The sequence below is a fragment of the Mustela erminea genome, chromosome 15 (genome assembly GCF_009829155.1).
Source record: "Mustela erminea isolate mMusErm1 chromosome 15, mMusErm1.Pri, whole genome shotgun sequence".
Taxonomy (NCBI): Eukaryota; Metazoa; Chordata; class Mammalia; order Carnivora; family Mustelidae; genus Mustela; species Mustela erminea.
The window spans coordinates 52,249,222-52,268,548 of NC_045628.1; the positions used below are offsets into that span (position 1 = coordinate 52,249,222).

A 19,327-nucleotide genomic window follows, 5' to 3' on the forward strand; every position below is an offset into this window, starting at 1 on the left:
TTGTGTGGATATAGGTTTTCAGTTTCATTGGATAAATAACAAAGAGCATGATTGTTGAGTCACATAGTAAGAATATGTTTAGTTTTGTAAGCAACTGCCAAACTGTTTTTCCAAGTGGCTCTACCATTTTGTACTCCCACCAGCTATTAATGAGAGTTCCTGCTGTTTCACATCCTTGCCAGCATTTGGTGTTGTGAGTGTTCTGGATTTTGGCTATTTTAATCAGAATGTAACGGCATCTCGTTCATAACAATTTCTTTGTGTATTTTAAGTAACAATCATTTATCACCTGTATCTTTTGCAATATTTTCTCACGGTCTGTAGCTTATCTTCTCCTTCTGTTGACATTGTCTTTTGCAGACTAGTTTTTTATTTTAATGAAGTCCAGCTTATCAATTGTTCTATTCACAGATCATGCCTTCAGTGTTGTACCTAAAAAGTCACAGCCATCCCCAAGGTTATATAGATGTTCTCTTTTCTATTATTAACATATAATGTATCATTTGTTTCAGGAATACAGGTCTGTGATTCGTCAGTCTTACATAATTCACAGCACTCACCCTACTCTCCCCAATGTCCATCGCCCCATCCCTCCCACCCTCCTCCACACCAGCAACCCTCAGTTTGTTTCCCAAGATTAAGAGTCTCTTAGTGTTTCTCTCCCCCTCTGGTTTCATCTTGTTTCATTTTTCCCTCCCTTCCCCTACGATCCTCTGTCTTGTTTCTCAAATCCTTCATATCAGTGAGATCGTATGATAATTCTCTTTCTCTGATTGACTTATTTTGCTTAGCAAAATACCCTCTAGTTCCATTCACATCATTACAAATGGCAAGATTTCAGTTTTGATGGATATATGTATGTATATATATATACCACATCTTCTTTATCCATTCATCTGTCAATGGATATCTAGGCTCTTTCCATTGTTTGGCTATTGTGGACATTGTTACTATAAACATTGGGGTGCATATGCCCCTCTGGATCACTACATTTCTATCTTTGGGGTAATACCCAGTAGAGCAATTGCTGGGTCATAGGGTAGCTCTATTTTCAACTTTTTGAGGAACCTCCATACTGTTTTCTAGAATGGCTGCACCAGCTTGCATTCCCACCAACAGAGTAGGAGGGTTTTCCCTTCTCCACAACCTCACCAACATCTGTCGTTTCCTGACTTAATTTTAGTCATTCTGACTGGTGTGAGGTGGTACCTCACTGTAGTTGTGTGTTTTTTTTTTTTTTAAGATTTTATTTATTTATTTGACAGACGGAGATCACAAGTAGGCAGAGACGCAGGGAGAGAGAGATGTAGAAGCAGGCTCCCTGCTGAGCAGAAAGCCCAATGCGGGACTCAATCAGAGGACCCTGGCTGGGATCATGACCTGAGTGGAAGGCAGATGCTTTAACCCACTGAGTCACCCAGGCACCCCTCACTGTACTTTTGATTTGTATTTCCCTGATGCTGAGTGATACTGAGCACTTTTTCATGTATATGCTGGCTAGACACATGAAATATCTGTTCATGTCTTCTGCCCATCTCTTGATTGGATTATTTGTTCTTTGGGTGTTGAGTTTGGTAAGTACTTTTAGATTTTGGAAATGTCTTTGCAGAAATGTCTGTTCATGTCTTCTGCCCATCTCTTGATTGGATTATTTATTCTTTGGGTGTTGAGTTTGATAAGTTGTTTATTTTTTTTAAAGATTTTATTTATTTGACACACAGAGAGAGATCACAAGTAGACAGAGAGGCAGGTGGGGGGGGGGGAAGCAGGCTCCCTGCTGAGCAGAAAGCCCTATGCAGGGCTCAATCCCAGGACCCTGAGATCATAACCTGAGCCAAAGGCAGAGGCTTAATCCACTGTGCCACCCCGGTGCCCCATGATAAGCTGTTTATAGATTTTGAATACCAGCCCTTTACCTGATATGTCATTTGCAAATGTCTTCTCCCATTCTGTTGGTTGGTTGTCTGTCGGATTTGTTGGCTGTTTCCTTTGCTGTGCAAAAGCTTTTTATCTTGATAAAGTCCCAGTAGTTCATTTTTGCCCTTGCTTCCCTTGCCTTTGGCAATGTTTCTAGGAAGAAGTTGCTTTGGCTGAGGTCAAAGAGGTTGTTGCCTGTGTTCTCCTCAAGGATTTTGATGGATTCGTGTCTCACATTGAGGTCTTTCATCCCTTTTGAGTCTATTTTTGTGAGTGGTAAAAGGAAATGGTCCAGTTTTATTCACCTGCATGTGGCTGTCCAATTTTCCCAACACCAGTTGTTGAAAAAACTTGTCTTCTTTCCATTGGACATTCTTTCCTGCATTATTGAAGATTAGTTGACTATAGAGTTGAAGGTTCATTTCTGGGCTCTCTATTCTGTTCCATTGATCTCTGTGACTGCTTTGTACCAGTATCATACTGTCTCAATAGTATTTTGTAATAGAGCTTCAAGTCCAGAATTGTGATGCCACCAGCTTTGGTTTTCTTTTTCCAACATTCCTCTGGCTATTTGGGGTCTTTTCTGACTCCATGCAAATTTTAGGATTCTTTGTTCCATTTCTGTGAAAAAAGTTGATGGTATTTTGATAGGAATTGCACTAAATATGTAGAAGGCTATAGGCAGCATAGACATTTTCACAATATATGTTCTTCCAATCCATGAGCATGGAATGTTTTTCCATTTCTTTTTGTCTTCCTCAATTTCTTTCATGAGTATTCTACAGTTTTCTGAATACAGATTCTTTGCCTCTTTGGTTACATTTATTCCTAGGTATCTTATGGTTTGGGGTGCAATTGTAAATGGGACTGATTCCTTAATTTCTCTTTCTTCTGTCTTGCTGTTGGTGTATAGAAATGCAACTGATTTCTGTGCATTAATTTTATATCCTAATACTTTACTGAATTTCTGCATGATTTCTAGCATTTTTGGGGTGGAGTCTCTTGGATTTTCTACATAGAGTATCATATCATCTGCAAAGAGTGAGAGTTTGCCTTCTTCTTTGCTGATTTGGATGCCTTTTCTTTCTTTTTGTTGTCTGATTCTTGAGGCTAGGACCTCTAGTACTATGTTGAATAGCAGTGGTGATAGGGGATATCCCTGCCATGTCCTGACCTTAGGGAAAAAGCTCTCAGTCTTTCCCCATTGAGAATTATACTCACCATGGGTTTTTTGTAGATGGCTTTGATGATATTGAGGTATATACCCTCTATTCCTATACTGTGAAGAGCTTTAATCAAGAAATGATGCTGTACTTTGTCAAATGCCTTTTCAGCATCTATTGAGAGTATCCTATGGTTCTTGTTCTTTCATTAATGTATTTTACCACATTGATTGATTTGCAGATGTTGAACCAAATTTGCAGCCCAAGAAAATCCCACTTGGTTGTGGTGAATAATCCTTTTAATGTACTCTTGGATCCTATTGGCTAGTATTTTGATAAGAATTTTTGTATCTGTGTTCATCAGGAATATTGGTCTGTAATTCTCCTTTTTTTGTTTTTTTTTTTAAGATTTTATTTATTTGACAGACAGAGATCACAAGTAGGCAGAGAGGCAGGCAGAGAGAGAGGGAGAAGCAGGCTCCCCACCAAGCAAAGAGCCCAAGGCAAGGCTCAATCCCAAGACCATGGGATCATGACCTGAGCCGAAGGCAGAGGCTTTAACCCACTGAGCCATCCAGGTGCCCCTGTAATTCTCCTTTTTGATGGGGTCTTTGGTTTTGGTATCAAAGTAATGCTGACTTCATAAAATGAATTTGGAAATTTTCCTTCCATTTCTATTCTTGGAACAGTTTCAGGAGAATAGGTATTAATTCTTATTTAAATGTTTGGTAGAATTCCCATGGGAAGCCATCTGGCCCTGGGCTCTTTTTTGTGGGGAGATTTTAGATTACTGCCTCAATTTCCTTACTGGTTATGGGTGTGTTCAGGTTTTCTCTTTCTTCCTGGTTCAGTTTCAGTAGTTAATATGTCTCTAGGAATACATCCATTTCTTTCAGATTGTCTAATTTGCTGGCATGTAGTTGCTCATAATATGTTCTTATAATTGTTTGTATTTATTTGATGTTGGCTGTGATCTCTCCTCTTTAATTCATGATTTTATTTGTTTGGGTGCTTTCTCTTTTCTTTTTGATAAGTCTGGCCAGGGATTTATCAAATTCATTACTTCTTTCAAAGAACCAGCTCCTAGTTTTGTTGATCTGTTCTACTGTTCTTTTGGTTTGTATTTCATTGATTTCTGCTCTGATCTTTATTATTTCTCTTCTCCTACTGGGTTTAGGCTTTCTTTGCTGTTCTTTCTCCAGCTTCGTTAGGTGTAGATTTAGGTTGTGTACTTTAGACTTTTCTTGTTTCTTGAGAAAGGCTTATATTGCTATATACTTCCTCTTAAGACCACCTGTGCTGCATCCCAAAGATTTTGAACAGTTATGTTTTCATTGTCATTGGTTTCCATGAACTGTTTTAATTCTTCTTTAATTTCCTGGTTGACCCATTTATTCTTTAGTAGGATGCTCTTTAGCTTCCATGTATTTGAGTTCTTTCCAACTTTCCTCTTGTGCTTGAGTTCTAGTTTCAAAGCATTGTGGCCCAAAAATATGCAGGGAATGATCCCAATCTTCTGACACCAGTTGAGAGTTGATTTGTGACCCAGAAGGTGATCTATTCTGGAGAATGTTGCATGTGCACTAGATGAGAATGTGCATTCTGATGCTTTGGGATGGAATGTTCTGAATATATGTGTGAAGTCCATCTGGTCCACTGTGTCATTTAAAGACTTTATTTCCTTGTTGATCTTTTGCTTAGATGATTTGTCCATTTCAGTGAAGGGTGTGTTAAAGTCCCCTACTGTTATTGTATTATTGTCAAAGTGTTTCTTTGATTTTGTTATTAACTGGTTTTAAATAATTGGCTGCTCCTATGTTAGGGGCATAGATATTTTAAATTGTTAGATCTTCTTGTTGGACAGACCCTTTAAGTATGATACAGTGTCCTTCCTCATTTCTTATTATAGTCTTTGGCTTAAAATCTAATTGATCTGATATAAGGATTGCCACCCCAGCTTTCTTTTGATGTTCATTAGCTTGGTAAATAGTTTTCCACCCCTCACTTTAAATCTTGTCTTTGTGTCTTTGGGTCTAAAATGAGTCTCTTGCAGACAGCATATTGATAAGTCTTGTTTTTTTTTTTTTTTATCTAGTCTGATACCCTGTGTCTTTTGATTGGGACATTTAGCCCATTTACATTGAGAATAACTATTGAAAGATATGAATTTGTGTCATTGTATTGCCTGTAAGGTCACAGTTACTGTATATTGTCTCTATTCCTTTCTGGTGTATGTTCCCTTTAGGCTCTCTCTTTGCTTAGAGAGGACGCTTTTCAATATTTCCTGTAGGGCTGGTTTGGTGTTTGCAAATTCTTTAAATTTTTGTTTATCCTGGAAGCTTTTTATCTCTCCTTCTATTTTCAATGACAGCCTAGTTGGATATTGTAATCTCAGCTGCATATTTTTCTCATTTAGTGCTCTGAATATGTCATGCCAGTCCTTTCTAGCCAGCCAGGTCCACTGCCAATTTAATGCTTCTACCATTCTAGATTACAGACCTCTTGTCCTGAGCTCCTTTCAGGATTTTCTCTTTGTCTTTGAAACATGTAATTTTTACTATTAGCTGTTGTGGTGTTGACTTATTTTTATTGATTTTAAGGAGGATCCTCTGTGCCTCCTGGATTTTGATGCCTGTTTACTTCCCCTAATTAGGGACAATCTCTACTATTATTTGCTCCGATATAGGCCCCCCTCTCTCTTTCTTCTTCTGGGATCCCACCTATTCTAAGATTGTTCCACCTTATGGTATCATTTTTCTCTCAAATTCTCCCCTCATGATCCAGTAGTTGTTTATCTCTCATTTTCTCAGCATCTTTATTTTCCATCATTTGGTCTTCTTTATCACTAATTCTCTTTTCTGCCTCATTTATCCCAGCAGTTAGAGCCTCCATTTTTTATTGAACTTCATTAATAACCTTTTTTATTTCAACTTGGTTAGGTTTTAGTTCTTTCATTTCTCCAGAAAGGAATTTTCTAGTATCTTCATTGCTTTTATCAAGCCCAGCTAGTATCTTTATAATTGTCATTCTGAACTCTAGTTCCAATATCTTACCAACGTCCATATTGATTAGGTCCCTGGCAGTTGGTAGTGCCTCTTATTCTTTTCCTTTTGAGGTGAGTTTTTCTGTTTTGTCATTGTGTCCAGAGAACAGATGAGTGAAAGAGCAAAACGCTTAAAGGGTAACAATGACCCCAGAAAAATATATACTAAACAAATCAGAAGAGACCTAAAACCAGGGTTAGGGGGAAGAATATGATCAGGCCAGTATATAGAACAGAGCCACACACTAGATTTTTGGGTGTATTTTGGTCTGTTAGAAGAAACTGCCTCTCAAAATTTAAAAAAAAGAAAAACTTAAATATATATATATAAATAAGGTAAATACAATGAAAGGATGGAATATGACTGTAAAGATGAAGGTTTAAAAAAAATTTTAAAGGAATTGATAAGAAGTTGGTTTAAAAAAAGAAAGAAAAAAATTAAAAAAAAAAAAAAAAGGAGAAAATGTGGTCAGGCAGGAGACTAGAACAGAGCCATACACTTGATTTAGGGTATATTTTGGTCTATCAGAAGAAATTGTATCCCAAAATTTTAAAGAAGAAAAAGTTATATATATACAAAAAATAAGGTTAAATACAATGAAGAGATAGAACATGACTGTAAAAGTGAAAATTTAAGATTTTTAAAAAGGAATTGATAAGATGTCCCAGTGAGGGTTCCAACCCCTGCTGAGCCACTGGAGCAACGTACCTAGTGGAGCAGACTTCTAGAAGTTCTGATTTTGTGCTTTGCCGCTCTTCACTAGCTGGTAGCCAGCTGACAGCGGCTCCCAACCCTCACCATCTGTCTTCCCAAATATCGCCTCAGATTCACTTCTCCACATGTCCTGTCCCACCTTCCAGAAAGTTATCGCTTTTCTGCTCACAGATCGCTGGTATTCCTTTCTTCAATCTCCTGTTGAGTTTGTAGGTGTTCAGAATGGTTTGATAACTATCTAGCTGAACTCCTGGGACCAGATGAAATTTAGGTCTCCTACTCCTCCGCCATCTTGCTCCTCCCACCTATATAGGTGTTCTCTTGTGTTAACTTCTTTTCTTTTTAAGATTTTATTTTCATTTATTTATTTATTTGAGAGAGAGAGATCATGAGAGGGGATAGGTCAGAGGGAGAAGCAGGCTCCCCACTGAGGAGGGAGACCAATGAAGGACTTGATCCCAGGACTCCAGGATCATGACTTGAGCCGAAGGCAGTCATTTTACCAACTGAGCCACCCAGGTGCCCCTCTTATGTTATGTTCTAGGAGTTTTATAGTTTGGGATTATATATTTATACCTTCAACCTATAGAGTGAATTTTTTGTCTGTGTCTAGATTCATTTTTTTGCATGTAGAGGTCCAGTTGTTTCAGTATCATTTGTTGAAAGGAGTATTTTTGCTCTACTATATTGCTTTTCTTCGTACTAAAGGTCAGCTGACTGTGTTTATGTGGATCTATCTCTGGGCTCTCTATTCTGTTTCACTGATCTGTTTGTCTTTTCTTTCACCAATACCACACTGTCTTGATTACTGTGCCTTTATCTTCAGGTCTCAAAGTTGAGTAGTCTCAGTCCTCTAATTTTATTCTTCTCCTTCAATATTGAGTTGGCTATTGAGTCTTTTGCTTAGGACACTCTTTAAAACTATAGTAAAAGTAACAATAATAATATGATTTTGATTCAAGTAACTCAGAGACAGAATCATAAATATATAGGAATGTATTATGCAATAAATGTGGACATCAAAAACCAACAGGGAAAGACAGGTGCTTTAGTAAATGATGTTAGGAAAACTGTCTTGTTATATGAAGGAAAACAAGCCAGATTCCTTCCTAACTTTACCTACAAAGTTGAACTCTAGATGAATTAAAGACATATATATAAAAGATAGAAGGATAAAGTTATTAGAAGAAAAAAAACAGGTTTTCTTTGTAATCTAGTATTGGAAAGAAGTTCTTAAATAAAACTTTAAATGTATACACGATTAGGGAAAAGAACTGATGAGTTTGATTACATCAGACTTAAGGACTTCTATTCAGCAAAATATACCATGGCAAATAATTAATAAACAGCCAACAAAACAGAAGAATATATTTGCAACTTCGAAAACTGACAAAAGACAACTATGTAGAATAGCCCAAAAAATGACTTCAAATCAATGAGCAGAGGACAGACACTATAAAAAAACAGAAGAGGCAAAGCATATGAACAGGCAAGGTACAGAAGAATACCCACAAAAAGGCAACAAGCACATAATAAAATTTACCAAAACACTGGTAATCAGAGAATACAAATTAAAACAAAAATGTTTATCACTTCTTAGAATACTACATCAGAAACTAATGATACACTGTACGGTGGCTAACATAACATAATAATAAAAATATAATAATAATAAAATATATATAAAATAAAATAAATATATATAACAAAATATTATTAAAAACAATAAAATTGCTTAGCACTTTATGCCTATTAAAACTGTTAAAATTGGAAAGATGGATGAACTCAAGTGTAAGGTGAGGATGTGGGACATAGGAATCCCCAACTATTGCCATTGAAATTATAGATCAATGAGAGAAACCAGCCCTGCCTGGTCAAACTACACATATATATACCCTCTTGCCCAGAAACTCTGGTCCTGAATATACATTCCAGACAACTGCCCTTATAGGTCCAAAAGGAGAGATGTTGAGGATGCGCACTATAGCTCTGCTTAGGAAAAGAAGGAATTGGGGCTACCTGGAGTTCATCTTTGGGAGAGTCAGTGTAATAGAGAATATGAACAAAGCCAAGAATTAGATTTTTGAAAAGAGCAAGAATATTGACAAGACACCAGCAATATTGATCAAGAGAAAAATTGCATAAACATACATTTTTAGGAATAAAAAGAAGATACAACTATATGCAGCAGAATTTTTTTAAAAAGAATAAAGATACTATGAACAATTCTATGCCAATAAATTTTAAAATTTAAATGAGATGGACAAATTCCTACAAAACTTCTAGAAATAAAAAAGTTGCATAATCTTAAGTCCCTTAAAAAAAAAAAAAAAAAACTTGAATCAGCAGCTAAAAATCTTTCCATATAGAAACATAAAGGGTTTTGCCAGAAAATTCTATCAAATATTCAAGGAACAATCAATTTTAATCTTAGAGAAATCTACCCAAGAGAAGAATAAAAGAGGGACTACTCACCAGCTCCTCTATGAGGCAGGGAGCAAGGGTTCAGTTCCAAAATCTGGCAAAGACAGTTTGAGGGAAAAAAAACAACAGAATCAATCTCATTTATGAACATAGATCTAAAACTCCTACACAAATATTCTCAAATCAAATTTAGCAATATGTGGGAAAAGATACTCTCAAGAACAAACTGGATATATTCCAGGACTGAAAGTTTAGTTTAATATTCGAGAATCAATTTAACATACTTCACCACAGTAAAAGATTAAATAAAAAAAAAAGTACAGTAATTTCAATAATTGCAAGTAAATGTATTTGATAGAATTCCAAGTATTTTCAGAAGGAGAGTTTCTTAGCCTTTTAAAAGAGATTTTTTTGAAAAGCCTGAAGGACTCATAAATCTTTGTGATCTCAGATTAGACAGTGTTCTTAAAAATGATATCAAAAAAGCACATGACAAAAAAAAAAAGATAAAGTGAACTTCCTTAGAATTAAAAACTTTTGTGTTTCAAAGGTCACCATCAAGAAAATGAAAATACGACCCATATAGGAGAAAATATTTGCAAATCACATACCTGATAAAGGACTTGCATCTAGAATACATAAAGAATTCTAACAACTCAAAAATAAAGACACACAACCTAATTTAAAAATGGGCAAGAGACCTGATAAGCATTTCTCCAAAGAAGATAGATGGTTAATAAGCATTTGTAAAAATACTCAATGTCATTAGTCATCAGAGAAATGCAAAACCCCAATGAGATAACACTTAATGCCCTCAAGGATAGCAATGATCAAAAATACATTCAATGACAAGTGTCGGCAAGAATGTGAAGAAACTGGAACTTTGATACCCCATTGGTGGGAATATAAAATGATGCAGTCATTTTGAAAAAGAGTCCTGTCAGTTCATCAAAAGATGAAAGAAAGAGTTAACATATGACCCAGAAATTTCATTTCTAGACATATACACGAGAGAACAGAAAACATTTGTCCACACAAAAACTTGTACATGAATGCTCACAGTAGCATTATTCAAAATAGCCCAAAAGTGGACATAACCCAAATGTCCATCAACCAACTGAAATTGAGCTCCATAGGGTTAATGGACATGAAACTAGCAGAAAGCTTTTGGGGTGGGCACTTATCTGACTGAGCCTCCCAGGCACCCTGAAACTAGCAGAAAACTTAAAGCTTGGTTTTCAGAAAATAATTTCTCCCTCATTAGCTGTTGTGTCTTTTCAGAACTCACTAACAAATCCACTAGCTGTCTCTGCAGAAGTCTGGACTCAAGGTCAACTGATAAGGTTCCAGTCTATGAACAGGGAAAACCCTAAATGCCTTACCCAAGATAACAAGCCCAAGACCCCATCCAGTCTATACAGGCTCTCAGAGCATGTGTATAGCCTCTTCTCCTTGTCCTAAGATCACCTCCTGATATCCGGTTCAACGATCTCATTCTGATACTATGTCTCTACCCCAAAGTGAACATGGGATGCATGTTACATATATATTTGCTCAATGCACATGCACCATCTTTCCTCAAATAAGTTTCCCTGCCCTTTTTATCAATATGATGTAATCTCGACTCCTATAAAAACTTGTTCTCTTCCCCTTCGGGGAGGAGGATTTGAGACTTGTCCTCCCATCTCCTCATCTGGCTGCCTCACAAACAAGCTCTTTGCTTGCTGCATGCCTGATGTCTCGGTGACTAGCTTTGCTGTGCATCAGGTAGAAGAAATGCAGTTCAGTTACAAAATGAATGGATATGCCATACTTATTCTATGGAATATTATTTGACAGTAAAAACAAATTATGTACTGACACATGGCCACAGCATGGATGAAATTTAAAAACATTCTGCTAAGTGGAAGAAGCCAGCCATGAAAGGCCACATATTCCATTTATATGAAACATCCAGAATAGGCAAATCTATAGAGACAGAAGGATCAGTGCTTGCCTAGGACTGGCTGAGTCAGGGATGGAGATGGGGAGGAGTGGTAGGATGGAGAGTGAGTGGCTGCTAAGAGATACAGAGTTTCCTTCTGGAGAATTAAAAATGTTCTAAAATTAAATTGTGATGATGGTTGCATCATTTTTTGAATATACTAAAAACCATTGAATCATACACTTTAAATGGATGAATTGTATGGTAGGTGAATTATGTCTCAATAAAGCTGTTTTTATCTATCTCTCCAACATGGCACTGGAGGCCCTAGGTGGTGTAGTAAACCAAGAATGAAGGAAAGGAGAAAAGGAAGTGAAAAAGGAAGAGAAGGAGGGAGAAATGGAAGGAAGGTGCGGAATATGATTGGAAAAAGAGAAACAACATTGACAATACTAACATATGATTCACCTAAAACTAAGCTATTAGAACTGATCATAAAGATAAACAAAGCTGCCAAATGCAAAATCAGTATTCAGTATTCAATTGCATTTCTACATAGCACGAATAACATTCAGAAAATATAATTTTTTAAAAAGATATTCATTATGGTATCCCCCAAACACATGAAGTACAAGAAATAAGATATGCAAAATCTTCACAAAAATTTAGAAAACTTGGGGCACCTGGGTGGTTCAGTCAGCTGAGCATCCCACTCTCTCAGGGTTATGAGTTCAAGCCCTGTGTTGGGGCTCTGCACTAGGCATGGCATCTTCTTAAAAAAAGAGAGAAAGAGAGAGAACTGTATTGAAAGACATTAGTGAAGAGCTAAATAAATGGAGAAATACACCATGATCATGGGTTGAAAAACTCAGTATGGCAAAGATGTCAATGTTTCCCGATTTTGCTTAGATATGTGATATAATTCCACTGAAAATACTGGTTTATTTATGAATGATGACAAGGGGATTCTAAAATGCATAGAAAAAAACCAAAGGCCCAGGAATAGGGGTGGCATTCCAGAAGAACAGGAATGGGGGGCAGGGAGAGGAATTGAGTTAATTGTATTTAAGATTGCACCAAAGGGTCCAAGTTAAGTAGGACCTAAAATGTTTGCAAATGGAATACCCTTCTAAATAAAATAACCCAAAATTATAAATATTAAATCAGGGATCCAAGCAAAATGAGAGGTACTGAAATGAGGAGGTATTCATGCTTAAGCTTCTGGACCTTCAAGGTAGATCCACGTCCATCTGCATAGTAATGGTGCTGGGAGAATCAAGTATACTAATGGAACATATTTGGGAGCCCAGAAATAGACCCACCCACATATACAGACAACTGATTTAAGATGGAAGTAGAATTATAGGGCAGTTGGTAAAGAACGGGTTTTTTGATGCTAGAACAATTGATCTTATGTTGAAACCTTCCTCAAGTCATACTCCAAAATCAATGACAGGTGAACTAAAATCTCAAATGTGGGAGGCAAATCCATGAAATATATAAAACAAAATACTGAAAAATATCTTTGTGATTTCAGCATGAGAAAGATTCCTTGAGACATAAAATGTACAAAATATAGAGGAAAGGATTTTAAAATTAGTTTTAATGTAAAATATTAAATTTAGAACTAGTTTGCATTCAAAGACTGCACAAAGAAGATACAGACAAATATAAACTGGAGAATACAGTTTAAAATACATTTAATTGACAAAGGATTAATATCCAGAGTATATATTTCTTCACTCTGAAATGCTCATTTCTCTCATATTTTAGCGACTTTTAAATCAGATGCATCTTATAATCAACAGGGTGCCCCAATTTGTTAGCATTTTTATTTCTTAGTGATAGTAGTACCTTAGGAGCACCTCTTACAATCAGTGATCTCTTAGATTTGATTAAAAACATTATAAAGAACCATAGATCAACACACAAAGCAAGACAAAAAAAAATTAAAAATTGGGCAGAATACTTGAACAGGCACTTCATAGGAAGGAAAATCTGAATAACCTATAAATATGGGGAGAAAAATGTTCAACCTCATTACTAAGTGGGGAAATACAAATGAAAACTATAATGAATTAACACTTCATACTTACCAATGTGGCAAAAATGAAAAGTTTGACGACACCAAGTGCTAGAGAGAATGTAGAACATTCAACACGCATACATTCTGCCACTGGGAGTGTGTAATTGGACAATTTCTTTGGAGAACATTTTGGCTTTATCTAGTTCAAAATTCACATAAACCTATGACTTAGAAATTCTAACCCTAGATTCATTCTCAAGAGAAGCTCTTGCACATGTACACAGACATGTGTGCAAAGCATATTCAAACACTGCTGTTCGTGAAAGCAAAACCTAGATACAACCAACTAGGATGGATAAAAAATGTTGTCTCCTCTCACATGGGATATCACGTATCATTGAAAATGAACAAAGTATGGCTACACTCCCTCATAAGAAATCTCCTGAACACAATATGGAGCAAAGAGAAATCAAGCTGCAGAGTACATATAGTATGACTCCATTTATAATCAGAAACATGCAAAATTAAATAACATATTATTCAGGTTGCAAACACACATTTTGAAGCCATAAAAAAGCAAGATGATCATGAACACAAGATTCAGAAAAGTGGTTGCACCTAAGGGTAGAGGGAGAGAGAAGGATTGAGAAAGTAACATTTCCAGGTTTTAGGGTTAATTAAAATATTCTATTTTTAAAACAGGGCTGAGGGTATACTTGTATTTCTTATATTGTTTTCCTTTTTATTCCATTCATATTTTATAGGTGGCCTTTTAGCATTCACTCAATATTTGATTTCTAACATTTAAAAAGTCAGTCTTCACATCTAACCAGTTTTTCTGCTAAGATACATACAACCCTGTGAAAATCAGTCATAAGTCCATTTTGCTCTCCAGCATGTCTGGCAATGACTGAGTCACCAAGAAAAAGTCTAAGGCCAGTGCACTCTTCCAAAGATGGGAGAAAGCTCTTTGTGTCTCCTGGGAAAAAAACTTGTTAAAAATAGTACATACAGAAATACTATTGTGCTAAATGGAATAAGCATTAGTTACTTAGAAAATTCACTTAACTGGAAAGACTTGAAGACTCACAATCCCAGATGAAGTATTAAGCCATATTTAAAATAAAATAATTATGAATAGAAGTTCTTTATATTTTCTTTCCATACCCAATGGAAAATACTTCCATTTCAGCAAACAATTCTCCAATAATAATAATAATAACAAAATTACTTGGATTTCTTGATATCTCACTGATCCAGATTTCTTAAGCCTACTCATAGTCCTTCACACAGCCCAAAGTCAACTTTTGACAATTATTTTTAGAAAGGAAATTCCAGTAGTTTAAACTCGTAGAGGACATATTTTAAAAAATTAAATCATGGGGGAAAGCTTTAATGGTATAATTGAGCACCTGCCATGCACTAAGTTCCACACAGAAAGCCAGGGATGAAACGGAAGACAAAACAGGGCTGCACACTTGGATGCTTACAGTCTAGTGGGGGAGATAGTCATTAATCAAAGAATCACTGAGGTCAAAGTTCAATTACAATGGAGGTAAGTGCTTCATGAAAGCAGAGTGTCAAATGGAAAGAAACGGCCTGGTGAGTGATGATGGAGGTAAGCTAAGAAGAAAGAGTAGGTGAAATCTAGGCATGTGTGTTGCAGGGGTTGGGGAGGGAGAGGTGATGGGGAAAACATTCCAGGCAGAGGGACCAGATAGTGTGACGCTGAAGTCACTACAGCTGAAACTACATATGGTTTACAGTCAATAATCACACCAGGAAGACATGGAGGTCATAATAATAAATGCACAAATAGTAGTTTGCTAGTTGAACAAACACTGCATTAAATTATTGAATAAACGGCAGCTGTTTCATATCTAGACTTCAGTAATCATAACTAATCTTTTTATGTGATTGATAATACTTTGTTCAGGTTATGTTTGGGAACGTGAATATTTACAAGATGAACTCAAGAGTAAAATGTAAAGATGATGAGAAAGTAAATTGGTAGATTCAAAAAATTATATTATCACATTTAACATCTGAAACTCATTTCCCTCAAGCCCATAAAGCCTAACTTTGTTTGTTCAACAGTCTGTGGAAGTATAGTCACTCAGTCATTTATCAAATATGGAGTGAACGCCCAGTACGTGCCCAACAATGGGACAGGTATGAAGAATATACAGATGAAAAGGTATGGTGCCCTCTAAAGGAGCTTGCTGTTTCATGGTGAACTAGTCACTAAAGGGAGAGTTATGTGGGAAATTGAGGAGGAGCATGGAGGGGAGTAACTCAGACATTGTTAGGGATCAACATGTTCTTAAAGATTTGGAAGAGCAAAGGATGTAAGAGCGATCAATGCACAGAGCAAAGAAAGCCCACTGGAACCATGAACAAAAACCAACAGCTATTGAAGACAGAAAATATAATCATGATACTCTACTGGACTCTGAAATGCAAAATAGTCAAATACAATAACATAATCATTCCACTGCTATAACTAAAAAAATCTATCTAAAGAATGGAGGGAGGAGTGAGGAGTAGATTATGAGAGGTATATGATTATACTAGAAAGAGAGCAAATAATACCTAATGTTAATAAATCAATCAATAACAATAACTATGCAAAGAAACAGCGAAAATAGTTCAAAGCCTTTGCCTCTGTGAGGTAGGCTGAGAGTTGCTTGTAAGTGAGACAGCTTCTATTCCTCTCACAATAAGCCACTTTGTAATCCTGGGGCTTTATTTTTTCATGTCCATATATTACTTTGATCATTTTTAAGCAAATACTGTTTTTAAAAGAGACTATTACAAAGGAAACACTGCATAACCTTTAAGGCACAGTAAATAAATCAGTAAACGAATAATAAAAGGTGTTCGTGAGGTTATAAGGGAGATACGATGGGGACTAGAGGGAAGGAAATACGGGTCCATAAAATGCTGCTGCAAAGCTATTCTAGCACCTAGTCTAGTGGGTCCCTAACTAGAGAAACATGATGGGATTATTTCCATTTTCACCGAGAGCCATGTTTTCCTGTTTCTTTCCTATCTGGTGGGATTTTCATAGGCCCAAGGCTCTTGGCATGACTGATCTGTTGCAATGCCATAATTGTGTGCCAACTATGCACTCCGAGGGCATTTTTATAATGTGAAACACAAAAACAGGCATGGCAGAGAGGCTGACATGTGAAACCTCCTACTTACCTAATCTTACCTAATCTTTCTGCTCTTCTCCTGAGAGTGCAGTCCCATCTCCCATATTTTGTGGAATGATAAATTCACCATAAAAAGAAAAACACAGGCTTTTTTGGGAAAGTCACTGCACATGTTCAGTTGTTCTAGAAAGTTCTCTTGGGAGACATTTATTCTAAGGACATTTTCTTCTTCATAGAAAGGAAGGCAAAAGTAGGCTAATTCTCAAAGTGCTGACGGCCACCTCAACCCCCTCCAGAGAGCAATACAGTCACTCACCTGTCTTGGGGAAATGTGTATATTTAGAGTGAATCTTCTCTCCTGAATTCTCTATATGAAATAACCATTTACCTTTGGGTGAATCTGAGGTATCTATCACCCCACTTGCCTTCTCTCGTCTGTTCTGCTTCCTCTGGGTCCAAGAGCATTAATAGAAAGCTATCGATCATGTTGAGGGAAATGCTGAATAGGTTACTGAGAGTCAAGGGGACCATACTATCAAAGGGCACAAAAAAGCAGCCAAGCTTCCAACTCAATCAAGGATTTATCTTCAGAGAAAGGTGCCATATATATAGGCAAGGGCTACTTTCTGTTCCTTTCCAGGGAAAGTAAGGTGGTGACTGGTTCAACACTGCCCAGTGACAAAACCTCCCCATGAGGGGACTAATAAGAGTTTGGAAAAACTTTACCTCTTGCTCCATGGCTTTTAAATGACTAGCCAATCAATGTTTTAATTTGACCCCACTATTTTCCACATCAAGAGTTGCCTATATCTTATGAAGACATGACAAGGAAGACAGAGAGGGTACAGGTGAGGCTCAGCAGGAGTGAAGGGGTAGTGGCCACAAGCAATCCATATGGGAACAAAACTCCCTCCAAGAATGGCAGAGTTTTAGGACCCCCGGTGGATCAGTTAATCACCTGCCTTCAGCTCAGGTCATGATCCCAGGGTCCTGGGATCGAGTCCCACATCAGGCTCCTTGCTCACAGCCTACTTCTCCCTCTGCCTCAGCTCCCTCTGCTTGTGCTTTCCCTCTCTGACAAATAAATAAATAAAATCTTTTAAAAAAAGAAGAAGAAGAAGAAGAAGAAGAAGAAAAATGGCAGAGTTTTGCCAGGTCTCGGAGGGCAATGAAGGAAACCTGACCCTATGTTTTCTTTGCAATGAATTGTCCGTTCCTCTGCAGTCAAAACATCTACCACTACTGTCAAGTTAAGCTGCTTGCAACAGCACAGTATTTAGAAAAAGAGGGCATTGAAGTACATGTATAAGAAAGCAATGATGGGGATAAGGTAGTTAAAAAGCACAAACTTACAGCTATAAAAGAACTAAGTCCCACGGATGGAAGGTACAGCACATGACACTGTTAACAACGTTACTGCCTTTCCAGCCCTGGCCCCAGACGTAGCAGCCACCGAGACACTGACGCCCATGAAAAGTCATATCGCCAGTTACGAAGTCCTTTTCAAGGAGAGAGTGACGGTGGCCAAGAAGGATGCCCATATGCTCAAACACCCTGAACTGGCAGACAAGAATATGCCTCATCTTCACGTCAGACCATGAGGCTACGTAAAGCAATAGCTTTCCTGAAGGCATTTCCAGTGATAGCTTACCAACCAGTGTATCCAAGATCTCCGTGATTTCCTCCACCTGGCCCCTGAGACGTGCCTGCCACTCTGTGCCCCAGCCATCCCGAGACCGGCGGACCCCGGCCCAAAGGTCTGGAAAGCTCCACAAGCCTCACCAGAGGGAAAGCTGACAGAGACAACTGCGGACAAAGCACTGTGCCCCCTGCTGCTAACAAGCGAGCTGAGGCTGGGACCGGGTCAGCAACTGAATTCCAGTTTACAGGTGGATGTGGTCGTGGACATGGCCAGCCACCTCAGTAAAGCTGTGTTGAATAAATCTGTAGCAATAAATAAATAACGCTGTATTATATATCTGCAAGTTGCTAAGAGAATAGATCTTGAAGTTTCCCCACAAGAAAAAAAAATTGTAACAGTGCGTTGTAGTGATGGATGTGAATTAAACTTCTCATGGTGGTCATTTCCCAGTATCCACAAATACAGAATCATTATGTTGTACCTCTGAAACTAACATAATAAGTCAATTAAATCTAAATTTAAGAAAGAAAGAAAGAGAGAGAGAACAGGAGAGGAGAACAGAGGGGGAGGGGAGAGGGAAGGGAAAGGAAGGGGGACTGAGGGAGAAAATGCTTCATAAAGCACAGAGATGTGCCTGAGGTGGCTTCAGCACAGAGCCCTGAGTGCCGGAGACCCTCCTGGCAGAAGGCGACTCTTCCCAGGCTGCCTTCTTCCATCTTCACCGTGATTCAGGGAATTAAGGTATGGCCATCAGGGGTGGTATTCCTGTTTCAACTGATAATTTAAGAAGATGCCGAGGTTCCCTCCCTTTCTCAAAAGCTGACCCAAATTTCATTTCGTTCAACAGCTGTTCATGGGATACCTTCTCACAGGTGCTTCCTCTTACCTAGAGTCCTTTCTGCCCTTCTGCTGCTACAGACTCAGCTAAGGCTCAGTTTCCCTCGAGAAAGCCGGACCTGCACCCCACAGGTTTGAGATAAGTGCCGCTGAGAGGTGTCCCACAGCATCCCAAACTTCCCCAACTAGCAGTATGGCAACATTTGCTCTTCTCTGCAGGGAAACCATTCCTTCCAGAAGGGCAGTGATCAAGCCTCTCAGTCAAGGCCCGACTCATCGCAGGCATGTGATACGTGTTGGTAGAATGATGTATATGAACTACTGACCAGTACTGTCCCTGGCAGTATGGAAACAGAAAGATGAATTCTCTACCTGAGCTCAGGGTCAAGCATCTGGGATGAGAAAGAGTAAAAAAATACACACCGATTGCTACACACAGGGCACTGCTGGAAGTGCGCTGTGTGTGTTAACTCATCTA

The 19,327-nt window shown here is 37.8% G+C and overlaps 1 pseudogene; it reads left to right on the top strand.

The window, feature by feature from the left end:
• Positions 1-17,749: 17,749 nt before the first annotated feature.
• On the top strand, positions 17,750-18,297 carry LOC116574083 (annotated as a pseudogene).
• Positions 18,298-19,327: the final 1,030 nt, after the last annotated feature.